We start from the raw sequence: 16,010 nt of genomic DNA, 5'->3' as shown, positions 1-16,010 counted from the left end.
CTGCAGCAGAGATGCTACAGCTCCAACTTACAGGAGTATTCTTTTGAAGGGCTAATCAGAAGAGATATGCCATCAGTACTATGTGCTTTAAAAATACAGTTCTAGACAGCCCTGTTCAAACTGGGCAGTAATGATTAATAAGTTCTGATTAATCTTGTCATAAAGATCCCTGCTACTCATCAGTTCTCCATGATCTTACTTAGAAAGAGCTCTAATTCTTGCTTTTTCTTTTCCCTAAAGTTGCCTTTCCATGACCAAATGTGCAATTAGAGCCCAGTGCTTCCAGATTACCTTTGATAACAGAACAGCATGGTGAAAAATTTTACCTTTCCCTCTTTTTCCCTTTTAATGGACTTTAGTGCCCCATTGTATGTTAGGAGCATCTCTATCTGCTTTGGATATGGTGCTTCCTGAACCTCAGCTATTCTCTTTATGTAATTCTGCTAATGAAAAGCCAACCATGTAAGAGGTTTGTCCTTGTAAATCCATGGCACAGGGAGGATTTTACTGTATTGCTTCCTGTCTGCTGTCACCGAGGTCACTGTTCTGGCACAGAGTGAGATATGAACAGCTGCAGAACTCCACTGATGGCCCTGCTATTGCTTCCTGGGGGGATGAATGTGGAAATAAGTGTCAGGAAAAGGAAATTGCCAGTCATGTTCTCTGTCCTGGCCATGTGCTTGTGGGAAAGGGTTGGCAGGTGGCTCGTATTCCTTCCATGGAAGATGGGAGTATGTTTTTTTTCTTTTATGTGCTAAACCTCAGCTTAAATAAAACTGCCATAAAATATTTTCACACATGGTTATTGACCTCAGCCCCAGTTCAGGTCTGGTCTTCATCTTACACCAGTCCTGCTGCTAATTTTGAGGGCTTCCTCCAGAAACTGCATTGAGAAACTATTTCTGCTCCTTTTGCTAAGAAGTAAAGTCTGTGCCTCACAAGCACTAGGGAGTGACCATCCCACCTGGCCCTGACCATGCCCTGTGTCCATTGTGCAGCTAAACACATCTGCTAATGTTCACATAATGTAGAGGAGTCATGAATGTAAAGGACAGGGACTGTACATGACCTGAGAAACAGTGTATATGTATGTGAGGGAATTTGTTATTGTGTGGGCTCCCTGTGTGAGGCACTGACTCTCTGGTAAACTACTGAGGGTAAAATGGTCTCCAAAGAGCAGTGAAAAGCCAGCACACTGTGACAGGAGTCATGGAGAGGATGAAGGTGACTACCCATCACCAGCTGCTCTGTGTGGAAGCACGGAAAGCTGAGCCAGGAGGGAGGACAGCACTTGCACAGTGCCTGTGGGCCCCTGGAAGGATTGCTTTTAAAAACTCTGTCTTCACACCTTTACAGTCCAAGCGAAGTGGAGAAATAAATCACTGTGCACAGTTGTCATTTTCCCCTTTAAGCACCATCCAAAGAGTTTAAATATAGCTAAACCTCTGTATTTCCTCAGAATAAACACTCAGATACTCAAAATAAATTGCTAGGTCCTGGTATCAAAGGAATGATTTATAACCCAATTATACTGGGAAATTTTATTCTCTGTTGTTTCACTGATAGATTATGGGTCAATTAGGTGTTTTACTCCTGTAGGAACACATTCTCATTCTGCTATAAAGCGTCTGAACTTGGCACACTGGGATTTGTTCCGTCCATCTTGTAAACCACATCCAGTTTGTGAAAAAAACTTTGAGAATCCTTCTGCCAAGGGCCAGGTCTTAATTTTTGTACCATTTTGCCTCTGTTTACTGCTCAGAGCATTAGCAGGAATGCAGAGAGCTCCTTTCTGACGAATAATCTTCACCATCTTCTGTTTTCTCATCAGACTTGGAATGTATAGAAGATGTTCATGGTGCAGCTGAATCTGGAAGTTATTAGTCACTGAGCCTTCAGAGTAAGTTGACAGCATCAGTAATGGGTCTTTAGCAGGGGCCAGAAGTAGACACACCTGGTGAAGAATAAGAATAGGGCAAACATGTTTAATCTTCCTCCATAATATTCCTACTCTCTGTGTATAGTCAGCTCAGGATTTCCTAAGATTAATGTGATTCTCAGTAAGCTGTACTGGGTTCGTCCTGTAGCAGCTTGTCCAATCTGCCCTTGAACATCAGTTCTAGAAACACTGTGAAAAAGGTACATTAGCTTTTAGAGCAAAACCTGTTATCTTCTACAACGGTACAAACCCCCAGTTACTCTAAAGCCTTCAGCTGAGTCATTTTTTATTGGTGAAATCTGAACAAGGGAGCAGGTTTGACCAAGAGAGATAATGAATGTGAAAGAGGAAATTCGGGGGAAACTGTTCTGTGATTATGCAATGCAAACAATGCAAATTCATTAGTATATTTTAATTCTCTGGTTAATATGGACTTTCCCACTCTTGCATGTTATTTATGTCAACATAAGCCAGAAGGGGAATCCAGCCCAGGTGTTTTGTATCACCCTTTTATCTACCCCTCCTCCATTTTTTTACAAATTAGAATAACAATACTTTTCTATTCCTATAAACTACAATCATGTTCTCTAGCCACAGGGAGATTGAAGCTAAAAGAGAAACAAAATCCAATCCCAGTCACATTTCTACAGTAGTGTTGTAAGACCCCAGGCAGATGATGGTTTTGGTGTTCTCATGCCCAGGTTTTTTCATATCCTGGATGTGCCTCTTGGCATCCCGGAGTTCTTTGTAGTAAGTGATGTTCATTGAGCAAGCCTGTTCCTCCAAATGCCTGACTCTCCTTGTTTCTTCTCTCCCTTTTGATTATCTAACGCATCAATACAACAAGCACTGCAATAATTAGGACACCATATGGCACTCACAATTACAGAGTGATTCCAGCATTGGTGGAATGGGTAAGTAGTCAGAAAGAATAAAATTAGCAACGTTACTGGTGTGAACTGAGGATGACTGAAGTCAGTGTACTCACATAACTGAGAAGCACTGAGTCAGTACGTGTGTGTGTAAGCTGAACTCAGGGAGGCTTTTTAGTTTTGTTCTCATTCAGGATGAAATAGCACCATGGGTTAAAAGGGTGCATTGAACTCCTTCAGAGAGACGAATGCCCTTCATGGCATATTTCTCTGAAGATGATCTTTATTGTATCTGGCTTTCCCTAGCTGGGTGAGAAGCTCTGTAATATTTGCCTGCCTATTATTGTATTGCCATTTACTAGTTATGATGAGTATTTAGTGTTTTCAATTATTTGCTGCTTCAGTGAGAGCACAACAGTCATTGGAAGCATTACTGGATTCTTAGTTAATCCCCTAAATAATAAAAAGAATCAGAGAGCATGTATAAGCTGTGAGATTTTGCTGTCCTGGCTGTCAGCTGGGGATGTGAGCAAATTATGCCCACTAGCCATCATAGTCATGCTAACAAAAGCTTTGAGGCACATGTGAAAATACAAACAGTCAAATGTTCTTGGGTTGTGTCTCCGGAGAAATATTATAGCTGAGCTTGAAGAAGTGTCTTATGTTGCTGTAAAGTGCATGTCCTTTATAGATGGTTGCTCATACGTGCAGAGTGTCAAGAATTTTAGCGTAGAAAACCCCATTTAGTATTTTCTCCCTGCTAATATGTCTCCTTCCGACTGAAACACTTCAGCTACTTGGATGAAAATTGTCTTTCACACTAAATAGCTGTTTTCATATTTTCACTAAGCAGTTTTTTAATGATGTGGAATAAGCACGATGGATACCACAGAAGGAAGAAGTAGGGAGGGTTACTGGGTGACCTCCCAGGATGTCAGCTTCTTCACAAGAAGCCCCAGGACATCCTTTTCTTTGTTTCTACAGAGCAGATGCAAAACAACCAACCCCTTTTTTTTCCTGAGGACAAATCACTTCCAAGTACATCTGGATGAGCATGCAGAATAAGAATATGAATACAGACAATTATGATGGAGTGGAGGCCTTGTAAATTTATACCCAAACTTGCCCCCTGGTAACTCATTCATCTGCGTGTCTTGACAGAATGCATGTGAAATAGTGGGACAATAAAGGCTTTTGTTATGCTGAAAGATGTTAATAGCGGGCCTCAGGGTGAGCTGGGTTTCCAAGACAATCGCAGATAACGGCAGGGAAACTCAGGAGAATGAGCACTCAAGCCTTTATTTTGTAAAATAGACACTGGCTGTGTCAGACTGGGGAGTTGTCTAAAGGTATAGGTTTTAAGGGATCTTATTTTTATGGAAGATACTTTATAGGACACCGGGGTAACTAAACTGCTGTTTACACATATGGAAATATCCAGAAAATATCATTATAGACAACTATGCCTCAACGGGTGAAGGTCTAAGGACATGTCAGAGGGCACTGGATATGGGTCCTTCTGCACTCCAGAAATGCCAGTCCCAAAAATTGAACAAGTGATTAACAAATGAGAAACAGAGCATATTTTGCTCTTGGTATCCATAATATAAGTAGAGCCATTTATTTTAGTTTTCATGTTCTTCTTGCTCTTCTGTCCTCAAAAGAGATAGGTTAGATCAAGTCACTTAAGTCCATGCTGAAACAAAATGTACCTTTGTGATTGATACCTCTGAAAACTCAGAGTGACATGGTAATAAAACCGTAAAGGTTTGGGTTCCTTTAGAGAAATCCAGTTGCACTCACTTTAGTCAGAATAATGGGGTCTCTATTTTGTGGTCATAGAGTCAATGCATTTGATGCAGGTAGAATGATTTTGAAGTCACAGGTATGTCTTTGAAAGGAGACACAAAGTAAAACTTTTAAAAAATGGCTGTTTCTTATATACCCACATGGCACACCATTATAGATTAAGTGTCTGTAAAATGTTGATGTTCTGTAATCCCATACTATGCTTGAAAGAAAGTAAACCATTCCATGGCACAGCCCTCAGCCTGTTGGCCCTTTCTAATTTCTCTGGATAGTTCATGCAATTTTCTGTAAGACAGGTCCAAACAGCAGTTGAGTATATATAGTCTTTGAATTGTTGATCCCATTGTCATTAGTGTGTACTGCATCACTGAATGGTTTGGGTTGGAAGAGACCTTAAAGCTCATCTCAGTCCAACCCCACTAGACAAGGTTTCTCAAAGCCCCATTTAACCTGGCCTTGTACTCTTCCAGGGATGGGGCATCCACAGCTTCTCTGGGCAACTTGTTTTAGGGCAACCAGTTAGTTATTAGTAATGTCTAACCTCCGAGTGTTTGTGTTTTACATAATTGGTGATTTTGGGTTCAGCTTTCTTTGTGTCTGATGAATACGGACAGATGCAAATGCTATTTGTAATGAAATGTCAGACATATTTTAGCTGATGTAGGGGTCAGAGAAAGTTTCCACTCTTCTTATCATTTCACTTTTCATCCATGCCCAGAATGTTACATCACCCTGGCAGGTACATTGCATTGACTGATTCCTGATGGTGAGCTGCTGGGACTAGGCTGTTGCTGCTTTGGAGCAGAATGTGTTCACATTTATGGACAAAGATGTGATGGATAAACAAAAATGCACTGGGGGTTGCTGTTTCAGATCAGGTGAAGGATTTCAGGAAATTCGCTGAATGTTCCCTGTGCTTCACTTCACCCAGAGGGAAAACTTAAGCAAAAAGCAGCAATCACACTGAGAAACAGATGCCAGCTTTTGGAGCAAGGCAAGCAAAGGACAACAAAATGATGTGAGACAGAGCATCTGTGGGTGATGGACATTTGCTCTCAGGATGGTCCAGTGTGCAGTGTTTCTAAAGTCATGCTAGGTCACGGGTGGTCTCTTCCCTTTGCTGAGCAAAGTGAGCATTAGTGCTGCCATGTTCTACCATCCAAAAAAGGAGACATTACAGTATTCACCCATCTCAAACAAGAGGCATTGCATTGTAAAATCAGTGAGTTCAAATCAGGTTGCTGAATATGCAGCAACTTCCACTGTACAGTAAAGTGCTGTTGTATCCCCCTATATGAGCTGAAGGATCCTCCACTTCCTCCTTCCCTGAGCATTTTCTGTCATATCTGAAGTAACAATGACTTTCCACTGAATTTAGGAGGAGGATAGATCTCATTACTGCAGGGAGGAACTGCAGCAGGAAAGGAGAATTGGTTAGATGTGTGGTGCCCACTGACACATTCGAAGAGGTTGAAGAATTTAAGATTATACTGTAAACAACACTGATGAGATTGGTGTCATGTCACTTCAGGTGTCTAGTCATCTGGCCTGATTTAGATTTTTACTTAGGGTAAGATGAATTGTAGTCTGAAAACATCCCTTTCCATCAGTGGCTGTAGTCAGTGTCTGGTGCAGATGAAGTTGTCTGAGCTGTAGCTCTCTGTGTCTGCTGAGCTGAATCTGGCCCCATATGAGAGAGAGTAAATTTTGCAAATCCCACTTTGAGCATTTGGATATTGCTTCCTCTTTTGGTGCAACCTGCCTGTACAGACTTTTCTATGCTCCCAGCAGACTAATTATTACAAAAATTCTCTGTCATTGCTTTGCAACGGTCCATAGCTTAACTAATTTAAAAATGCAAATGAATGCTAAATTGCAGTTGAATCTGAACTATCTCCTTCTCCCTCTCTCTCTTTCCTCCTTTCTTTTTTACTTCTCTGCTGGGAAAAGAAAAGATACAGCAGACATTAAATGCTGATGGTGAAAATCAGTCTTTCAGATTTGAGGTAATTTTAAATTAGGTCTCAGTGCCAGGGATAGTGACATCACCAGAGCTGCTCGATTGATCCACGATTTGAGGAGAAACATTTTGGACTCGATCCTCCTTTTGTCCTTACTGAGAGAAATAAATGTTGCAGTCTTCAGCTCTTTTCACTGGGAAGCTTTCATACTCAAACGATCTTAAATGTTAGGAAGAGGCATTCAGGGAGAACAGAAGCAAATGTGTGAGCTAAAACACATCCCCTTGTACTGCCATTGTCCTCAGGCGTTAGGCTGGAGCTCTGTTTTACAATCGCGTGTGGGGGATGTGCTCAGGTGATTAGGAAGAACCGGCTGAAGGGTTGTCACCTCTGTAATGAGCTGGTTAACACTAGTTAAGCTGTTGATACGTTCAGACTCTATAAAACCATTCGAGATTGTCTCTTCTCATGGTCCCCACCTATCTTTATCCGCTGACATTAACTTTTCTCCAAGACAGTAATTCCTTTGAGGAAGAGAATAGATACATATTTGAGGGGGACTTGAACAACATCCTGCACCATGATTAATGATCTTTAGCTGCAGGATCACATAGATGGCATTAATAGCCATTCAGAGACATCTTGTTGCATTCCTTATGCCAGCACTGCACTGTAACACTAACACTGAGATAAGATGCTCAGGAATGGAACTCTTGGCCATTTAGAGATCCAGTGATGGGCTCAGAGTTAGGTCTTGGGACTACTTCCCTCCATGGACAGTTTATGGCACAGGAGTCTGTTAATCCAAACTGCTCACCCCTCTCCTGACCACAGATCCCCGTGCAATGTAGCAGAGTTAGGTGCCCAAAGAATACTCAAAACAGAACTCCTCTGTGCTTCAGGGTTGAGGATAATAGACCTTCTTAACAGTTCATCCTCAGCTCATATATTGATGATAATCTTCATGATAAATGACATCTTGCTGAGAGAAACAGCAAATTACAAGAATCACCCTAGAGGGCATCTGCTGGCAGCTGTATACACGGGACTATATTGCTGTTCATGAAGCATTTTTCCTATTTTGCAAATTGAAGCAGAGATGAAATTTCATGAGTGTTTGTTGACATTCAAATACAGCAGACAGATTTCTAAATGGGCTCTGCATTGTTGATTGAAATTCCAACCCAGGTCCCCACTGTGTCCATCGGTTTTGTACAATTCCGTGTTTTCTGGGCTGTTGTGTGATGGGAGGTAAACATGGTTCTTTGGATCTGTGAACCCCCTTATTGCCCCAAAGCAGATGCTATAGACACCCCCCTCCCTCTACTCACAGGTCTCAGACCAGTAACATGTGGGAGGGACTGATTTTCAATTAGAATTCAAGCATCACAGTGATAGAGTCCTCCTAATCCTTTAACAAAGGTGTGCATGGTTAATCAAACTGTAATGCCTCAGGCTCTAACTAGTTTTGCTGACCATCAGCTTAGTGCCAAATCTCCTGGGATGTGTTCACCTTTTCAGGATGTGCATCTGCTTCCAACCCTCGCTCTTGGCTCCAAAGCAGATGTAGAGGTTGCTTTGTGTAATGGGGCCTCTTAACAGACCAATGAGGAAGAGGAGCCCTTGGCCTTCAATTCCATGCAGAAGAGTATGGAGTCTATCAGTCTGGGTGCAAATGGGTTTGAGAGAAAGCACAGATAGTTTTCTGTGTTGACCAACTGCATTCAAACAAGGAGGAAGGGGGGAAGAGGAACAAGAAAAAGTGTTTCTTTCCCGCATTTTCCCTCAGGGGTTTTATTCCTCTTCCCTTGGTTACCCCAGGGACGGTAGCTGGAGTTTGCTGTGCTGGCCCAAGGTTTGCTGACTCTCTTTCCTGTGAGCATGGCAGCCCACATTCACAAAAAGAGTTGTCTAGTAAAGATACGTTTCAGTGGTGCTCATTTATCCTGTGTTCCTGAGGGAGAGGAGAAGTCATTGTTGAAAAACCTGTATCTCTCTAGCAACAGGCTGAGAGTTTCTGTGAATTAAGCAAGAACCTTTTTGAGGTTTTTCTATGTGTGCCCATTAAAGCCCTCAGGAATATTGTGGCAACTAGGGATCACCAGCACATAGAGAAGGCATGGTTTGAGGATTTTTCCAGACGCTTTTCTGGCCTCATCTCCTGAGGAAAGGTGACGGAGGAGCTTTTATGCAGACTGCAGAAGTACTAATGGCCTGTCTGCTTGTTGTACTAGAGATTTGCATTATCAGTGCTGCTTTCATAGGAGCCTTTATAGCCACGTATGTGACAGTCTTAATTTTGGATGTGTATACAAAGCAAAATCCTAATCTTGGTGACACCAGAGTAAAACTGAAATTTATTCTTATATTAATTTCAAAGTAAGCTCTAGGCTTACTTTGGGAATGGAATCTGACCAGAGACCACCTTTGCAGTGGAAGGATATGAGAAGGAAAACCTTGTAAACCACAGACCCTTGGTGTATGGCACAGAGTGGTGCAGCTCTGTGTGTGTCCTCTCCACGTGTGCTTATATCTGCACTTGTGAGAGACAGGCTGTCACCGTGAGTCACAACTCCTCACGACATGCACGGCTCTGTCTCTTCAGTCTGGGAAAGAGCTGTGCCTAGAACAGTGTGTGTGTGCCTGTGTGTGGGTCATAACAAGCCAGCATCAAGCTCTGAATCCATTCCTTCAGCATGAAAGTTTATATCCCTCATGCTCAGAGTCTGTTTGGGGGAGGAAAATGGAAATTGAATCTCCTCTGTGGGCGTGTTTCAGAATCCCACATATATGTATGTGCAAGCACACACACACAGGTGTGTATATATGTATGTATTGATGTATTTTTGTGTTTCCATATCATCTGGGGGTGTTTTTTTCCCTGTGATTCTGTGCTAGTAGGCACCAAAGCAGATCGAAGATTAATTCAATTTAATTTTAGCGATAAAGAACGTTGCAGTCACAAGAGGTTTGCCATCAACGTTGGAGGACATTAAGTATTTGGGTTTTTTTTTTTAGTTGCAAGATAATAATGTTCTGGTGTAAATGTTTTATAATTATCTCATGAATTATTCATGGTTAACTTGTTAACCCAGCATTTTATGGGATATGGTCTCTAGAGTGCAAGGGAAAATTTAAAGATAAATAAATGTGAAGACAGGACCCAGCTGCAAAAACGAAAAAGCACTGAGGCCTCTGATTTATTTTCTGTCTTCACTGAAGAGTGGTTTCATTCTTTTATTTATATTTTTGTGGTGATGAGCCACAGAATGTGAGTAAGCAGATGAGGTTATTTTCTATATATAGAGAAGGAAAAGAAAAGCTGGGAAATAAATCAAAATCCCTTCACTGTTTTTTAATCTGAAAGTGGTGCTTGAATTATTTCACCTCTTGTTCTGGAGCTCAGAGGTTCTGTTATTGTTGATACCATTTCCATCTGGTGAAGCATTAATAAAAAACAGCATGTATTTTTCTATATGCGTATTTCTCATCCTTTTTTCTGTGTTCACCCATCCTTCTCCTTCCCCTTCTTCTCTCTTCTTTCGTCCTTACTCCAATTCTTTAACAGTTTTCTTCTGTTTACTTTTCAGTTCTCCTCTTTGTTCCTCTGGGCTTGTCTTTTTCTCCCCGCTTTCCTCTGATTCTTTCGCTGTGCCTCATCTGTCAATGTTTTCTTCTGTCTGCAACTCCCTCTTTGTTCTCTCTATTGCTGGCAGGATCTTTATGATATCTGCTGAAGTCCATGAATCTTAACCCAAATCATCGAAGAAAGAATCAGACCTGAAGAAAAGTTCCTGCAATTCAAAGGAACCTGGTGGCAGCTTCTGGAAGAAGAATGTGGAAACTCATACCTGGACATCCAGTCCATCAGGTCTTGATAACCAAAATGTTCTGGGAAGACGTGCAATAACTTTGCTGCCACGTGCCAGAGATCAATGGATAAAACATCCAGCAAGGGACTGGAGGAGGCTCCCAGCTTGCCAGATATCCATGTATCCAAATGGAAAAGAGAACATGGCAAGTGACAATTAATCCCAGTGTGACCAGAGGCTGTCCTTGTACCCAGAAAAACAGTTGACAGCTAATTTAGGACTCAAACCTCCAGGGATCTGTGCAGGAGCAATATCTCCTCTATGGAAGACTAAAGCTTAATGCAAATCCCAAGGTCACCTCTGTATGGGCAGGGGAAGGGAACAGTATAATGCTTGGGATCACCTGAGCTAACTGGTATCCAAGTGCTTAGCAGGGTCGAGGTTTATTGCACAGGAGTTTCCTTAGAGAGTTTTCATCAATCAGGAATACAGGTGCTTTTTCAGAGAAACTCTGGGTTGTGCAGAGTCTGATGGAAATGCTTAAAAATTTCAAAGGGGCAGTTTGGAGGGCAATTTGGAGGGTAGCTGGCAAGACATGAGCCATTGTGGAAAGATGAATTCACAGACAGAAATTTTTATAGAGTGAATTTGAGAATGAAAAAGTGATTCCACCAACCTGCTTTATTCATTTATTTAAATTTATGCTGTAAAATGGACAGCAGAGGAAAGCCAAAACTTGCACTGATGATTTTTCTTCTTTCTCACCCCCGCCTCCCCTCACAATCTTTTATTTATTTAACTGCTCTGGATGCACCTTTCAAAGGTTTTTTTTTGGCTTACTGTTTATTATATCTTCATCAGCCTTGAAATGGGAGCTGCAGGCAGCTTGATAAATGGATCAAGAAGCTGCTTCTGCCAGAATCAAACTAACAAAAACCCCCTCAATATCCATAAAGCCTTTTGTTTTAGCATTTCTAAAACAAGTACTATTTCCCTCAGAGCATCATTGAACTGTGATGCACCAGTACTCCTCAGTGTTTCAGCAAAGGGATTTTTTTTTATCCAGTGATGCCAGGGGCAGAAGTTCATCACTGGGTCATCAAGAGGACTGAGCCTGCAGCCCTGAAGAGCAAGGGCAGCTGGGGCATGGGATAGAGAGAGGGAGAGAGATGGTCCTAGAAAGGTTGAGAGAGGGAGAGAGATGGTCCTAGAAAGGCTGAGCAAATCTTTACTCCAAAATGTGCTGGGCAGATCAATGGAGTAAATGAGGCAAAATGTATGAAGTTGAGTCCTTCTCACAGAGACCAGCAGCTGTCCTGCTTCCATACAGCTATTTTTTACCTATATATTTTCTAAACTCTTCCTGTCCTTCCAGTCCTTCTTCAAATATGAACACCTAAATATATCCCTGGTTCAAAGCTTTTGTCTTCAGCATGCTTAAATTCCACAGTTGGTCCAGCCTGGCAGTAAACCAGGGCTTTAGCTATTGTGATTTATTGATAGCAGTAAGTGGTTCAGTCCCATCTGTGAAGGTACAAAATGTTCATAAGAAAATAAATATCTCATGAGAAAGTGGTAATGAACCATCAGTTGCAAAGCTCCCAAACAGCCAGGTGAAAATATGTCATATTTTCTGCTGTAGTACATAGCACAGATGTTGCAGCAAAGGATGGGGGGGCATAAAACCATCACCACTACCAAAAAAAAAAGCAAAACAAGGAGAAATGAAAACGTATGACTTTTGAGAGGGAGGACCAAAGCTTTAGTCGTGAATACTGAAGGCATAATGAGAGGCTTGTCCTCTGTTCCTCACTAACCCTGTTTCAGCTCTACATGCAAAGGTGATAAGAGATCAGAAGGTACCTCAACCCTTGTGATTCTCTGGTTGTTTAGAATGCATAATTGCCAGTTTTTTAACACCAAAGGATAACTATCATTCACAGGAAAGAAGCCAGTGGTGGAAGTCAATATTTCTGTTGTTGTGCTAGAAAAATAGCAGAAAAGGAATGACTCTCTAACTGTTACAACAAAGAACAAGAAATATCTGCTTCAGGCTGCTTGTAGCCGGGGCCAGCAAATGGTTTATTCACTGCTGGCTCTCATTTCAGTCTTGAGCTTCAGTGAATGTGTGGATGTTGTGTTTCCTACACTCCAGATGAAGCCTGGCTGGAAACAGGGCAGAGAACAGCTCTGCCATCCTTCATTTAGAGAGAAAAATCGAGTCATCATGAAAGTGAAATAAGGAATATGTGAGGAGCACATACTGAGCACTTCAGTCTCCATTTTCTATGTAGACCATACTGATGCATATATTTTATATAGGCATAAGAGTTACCAAGAACTGACTTCACTTGGCACAGCCAGACGTGCATTTGCACTGGTACCTGTGGGATCCTGTAGTAAAAACATAGATTTTTAAAGATTTATTTATTATTTTGATTTGTTTTGCTTTGGCAGGGGAAATCTCTTTTATCAAAATGTTTAGCTTAAGCGTTTTGTTTCCAGTCAAATATTTGTTGAACCCTTCTTGGAGGATCTCACAGAAGGAATAGGAGGAAGTGACTCTTTGAATGGGATTCAGTGTAGGAAGTCTTTATTACAGGCACTGGCAGCAAATATGACTCTGAATTAGGTATATCTGGGCTTGTACTTGTGTTGGTTGTGCATCAATATCCTGATCTCTCATCCAGACCGTGCAACTTGTATATAATTATGCTGCCGTGCCCTGTGAAGCAAATTCAAAAGACTGAGAATTGCCCCTAAATAAGAGTATTTTTCAAAGTGGCTTGGATGAAGTGTTAGCACTGCACAGGCTGGTTGGGACCTGAGGAGCACCCTGGGTGTCTGTGAGCCTGCACTGTGCTGGCTGAGTGCACATGCCTCTCTCTTGCTGAGCTTATCCAGCAACAGGGCACTGGATTCTTTTGAGCAGGGGACAAAAGAAATGGAAACACGAAGAGTCTCTAAATCACAGATCAACACCGAGGGAGCTGGGACAGGTTTTCTCTTGGGGTGTCTTGTGCACCACAAATGCAGGCTGAGCGACCAAGGCTTCTGGAAATCACTGGGCACCCCAGTGCCTCATTCCCACAAAGGTTTCCATGGCACACGACTGACCTCCAGTGGGCACTGACTAGTGTGGTTGGACCGTAAATTCAGGGAAGATGTGTACAAATGCTTTTTAGAAGACATATGTTCAGATTTCAGGGCAGATATTTACTCCTTGCCTTTTTCAGACATTTCCAACCTAAACACAGACCTTGGGAACAGTCTCCTGCTGAGCTGGTAAATGCAACATGGTTCAACTGAGGTAAATAATTCTGCAAATTCCCATGTGAAGTAAGGAGGAAATGTCCTACCTATGGCCTCTCTCCATACAGACCAAAGTGATGAGCAAGAAAGGGGCAAAAGAGAAAGGGAAGAGCCTGAAGGGGTAGAGTTTCATTCCAAATGAGGCTCTGTCTTTTGGAAAGCCCAGGACTAAGGATAAGGACCTGACTGCAATTCATGTGCTATAGTCTCATCACATCTGTGGAGTTTGCAGCATCCCCACCAGCTGCATGGATCAGCCACCAGAGACCCAGCAAGGCTTGTCCTGGAGCTGCACTGCTGCCAGCATTCCAGTTGGTTCACTCCAGTACACATGCATGATTTGCAACTCCCCCTTTGCAGGGTGACGGTGGGGAAGCACATCCCAATTTAATCTGTCATTCTACTTTCCAGGGCAGCAAACAGCTGGGAAGAAATGCTCACCTGAATGAGGGGGAACCATCTGCATAATTACCCAGGCTTTCCTTCCTTTCCAGAAACCGTAGGTGTCCTCTTCTAATGGTAGAAACACAGATCACTGATTCCTCTCACAACTACCACAGAACCCTCCCTGCCTTTTATATTGCTGGTGGGAGTTTAGTTTCCCTTATGTCTTTATAGATGTTTCATGTGTTTCATGTGCTCTCAGCACAGTTCAGTTGGTGGCTGATCTCTGATGACACTTTCCTTATGGCGTAAATATAGATCTCTCCTCATTCTTCTCAGTGCAGTGTCCTGCTTCTGCCGGTGAGGAATCACTTGATGGATTTAGGAAGAGGTGTCTTGACTGGGTAATAGCTACCTGACCTCCAGCACAAGGAAGAAGGTGTTTCCTCTCCCAGTGGAGAACTTCTGTGCACGGTAAGCAACAGCAGTACAACCTTATCTATGAGAGGGTGATAAATGTAGCAGCTGCTAGAGATGGATCCTGCTCCTGATTTCCAAGGGAAACCTGGTATCACAGACTAAGGAGAGGATGAGGTAAGAGGGGCTGCCTTGGACCTAGTCTAGTTGGTGTGTTTTTGTCTCAGAGGAGAGAGTTATCATCAGTATATGACTTTGGGGCAACCAGAGCTGCATTAACCAAGAGAGATCTTTGACCTACCAAACGTGTGAGTAATCAGAGGTCATCCTGGATTGAGTGCATCCAATGTTCAGACTCAATATATCTCAGGTTTATCTCAGACTTGCACCCAGGACAGATTCCAATAGGCAGAGACTTTGAAACAAGGCACTTCCCTCTGGTCTAAATACGGCAAGAGAAGGTGGAAAGGTTGCAGTGCCCTTGGCATCTGCACAGCAGAAATATTCACCTGGTGATTTATACAGATGTCTGCTGTGGAGCTCAGGGGTTGCAATGAACTTGGCTGCAAAATGGACAGATGAAGTGCCTCACTTAAAAGCAGCTCAAAGGAACAGCAGGAGTTTGGAGCAACCAGGAGAGGTCTCTGGAGGGAGCAGGACAGGCACAGCTGAGCTGCCTTTCCAAAAGCCTACTTAGCATAGGCCAAGGCCCTCATTTACTATTGACTGGAGGGATGTTTTACAAGTGCCCCTTCTGGTTTAGAGAGATATGAAATCTGTCTGTAATTAAGTTAATTTGGGGTTGAACATGGGAAAAGATAAAGAGATGGAAATAACAAAAGAAGAGTAAGAAAGATGGGAAGGTGTTGCTAAGAAACAGGTCTATTGTACTAAATCCTTACCCCTCCCAAATCAAATAAATAATTTTTAGGATCTGGATGGCTGAGTCATGGGGCAGAAAGACCACAGGCTAGATCAAGAGCTTAGAATAATAAAGGTGATAAGAAGAGGGGTATGACTTCAAAAATTGAGAAAGGCAAAAAGGTGACAGCTGTGGTGAGGACAATTTAGCAGCAGAGCAATGGCTTTGGGATCAGCAGAGTGGTGTCCTGTGCCTGACTTGCCTCTTCATTTGAGGGAACCCCTCCAGTGCCCTGAGCTTCCACTGGGAAGTGCCCTGAGACCTGGACATAAGGACTGGCCACCACGGTGTCTTGCTTATCAAAGATCAGCAAACAGCCCCTCCTGAAACACAAGGCTTTTACCTTCTCCAGTGTTTGACACTGGTGAGAATTTCCACTGGAGTCAAGCATCAGAGTGAAGTGTGAAAACTGTTTCTCCTTGGCTTTTAGAAATGTTGTAAAATATAGTATGTTCAAGCTAAAAGGAGGATGGAAGAGAGGTCTGTGGAAGGGACCAGAATGCTTAACAGTCAGCAAAGCATAAGTAAATAGACAAGTTATTATCAATGAGTTTGTTTGAATTTGACAGAGCTTTCCTGCAA

The sequence above is a fragment of the Chiroxiphia lanceolata genome, chromosome 15 (assembly GCF_009829145.1).
Source record: "Chiroxiphia lanceolata isolate bChiLan1 chromosome 15, bChiLan1.pri, whole genome shotgun sequence".
In the NCBI taxonomy this organism is placed as follows: domain Eukaryota; kingdom Metazoa; phylum Chordata; class Aves; order Passeriformes; family Pipridae; genus Chiroxiphia; species Chiroxiphia lanceolata.
Note: the sequence above shows the minus strand (reverse complement) of the source record.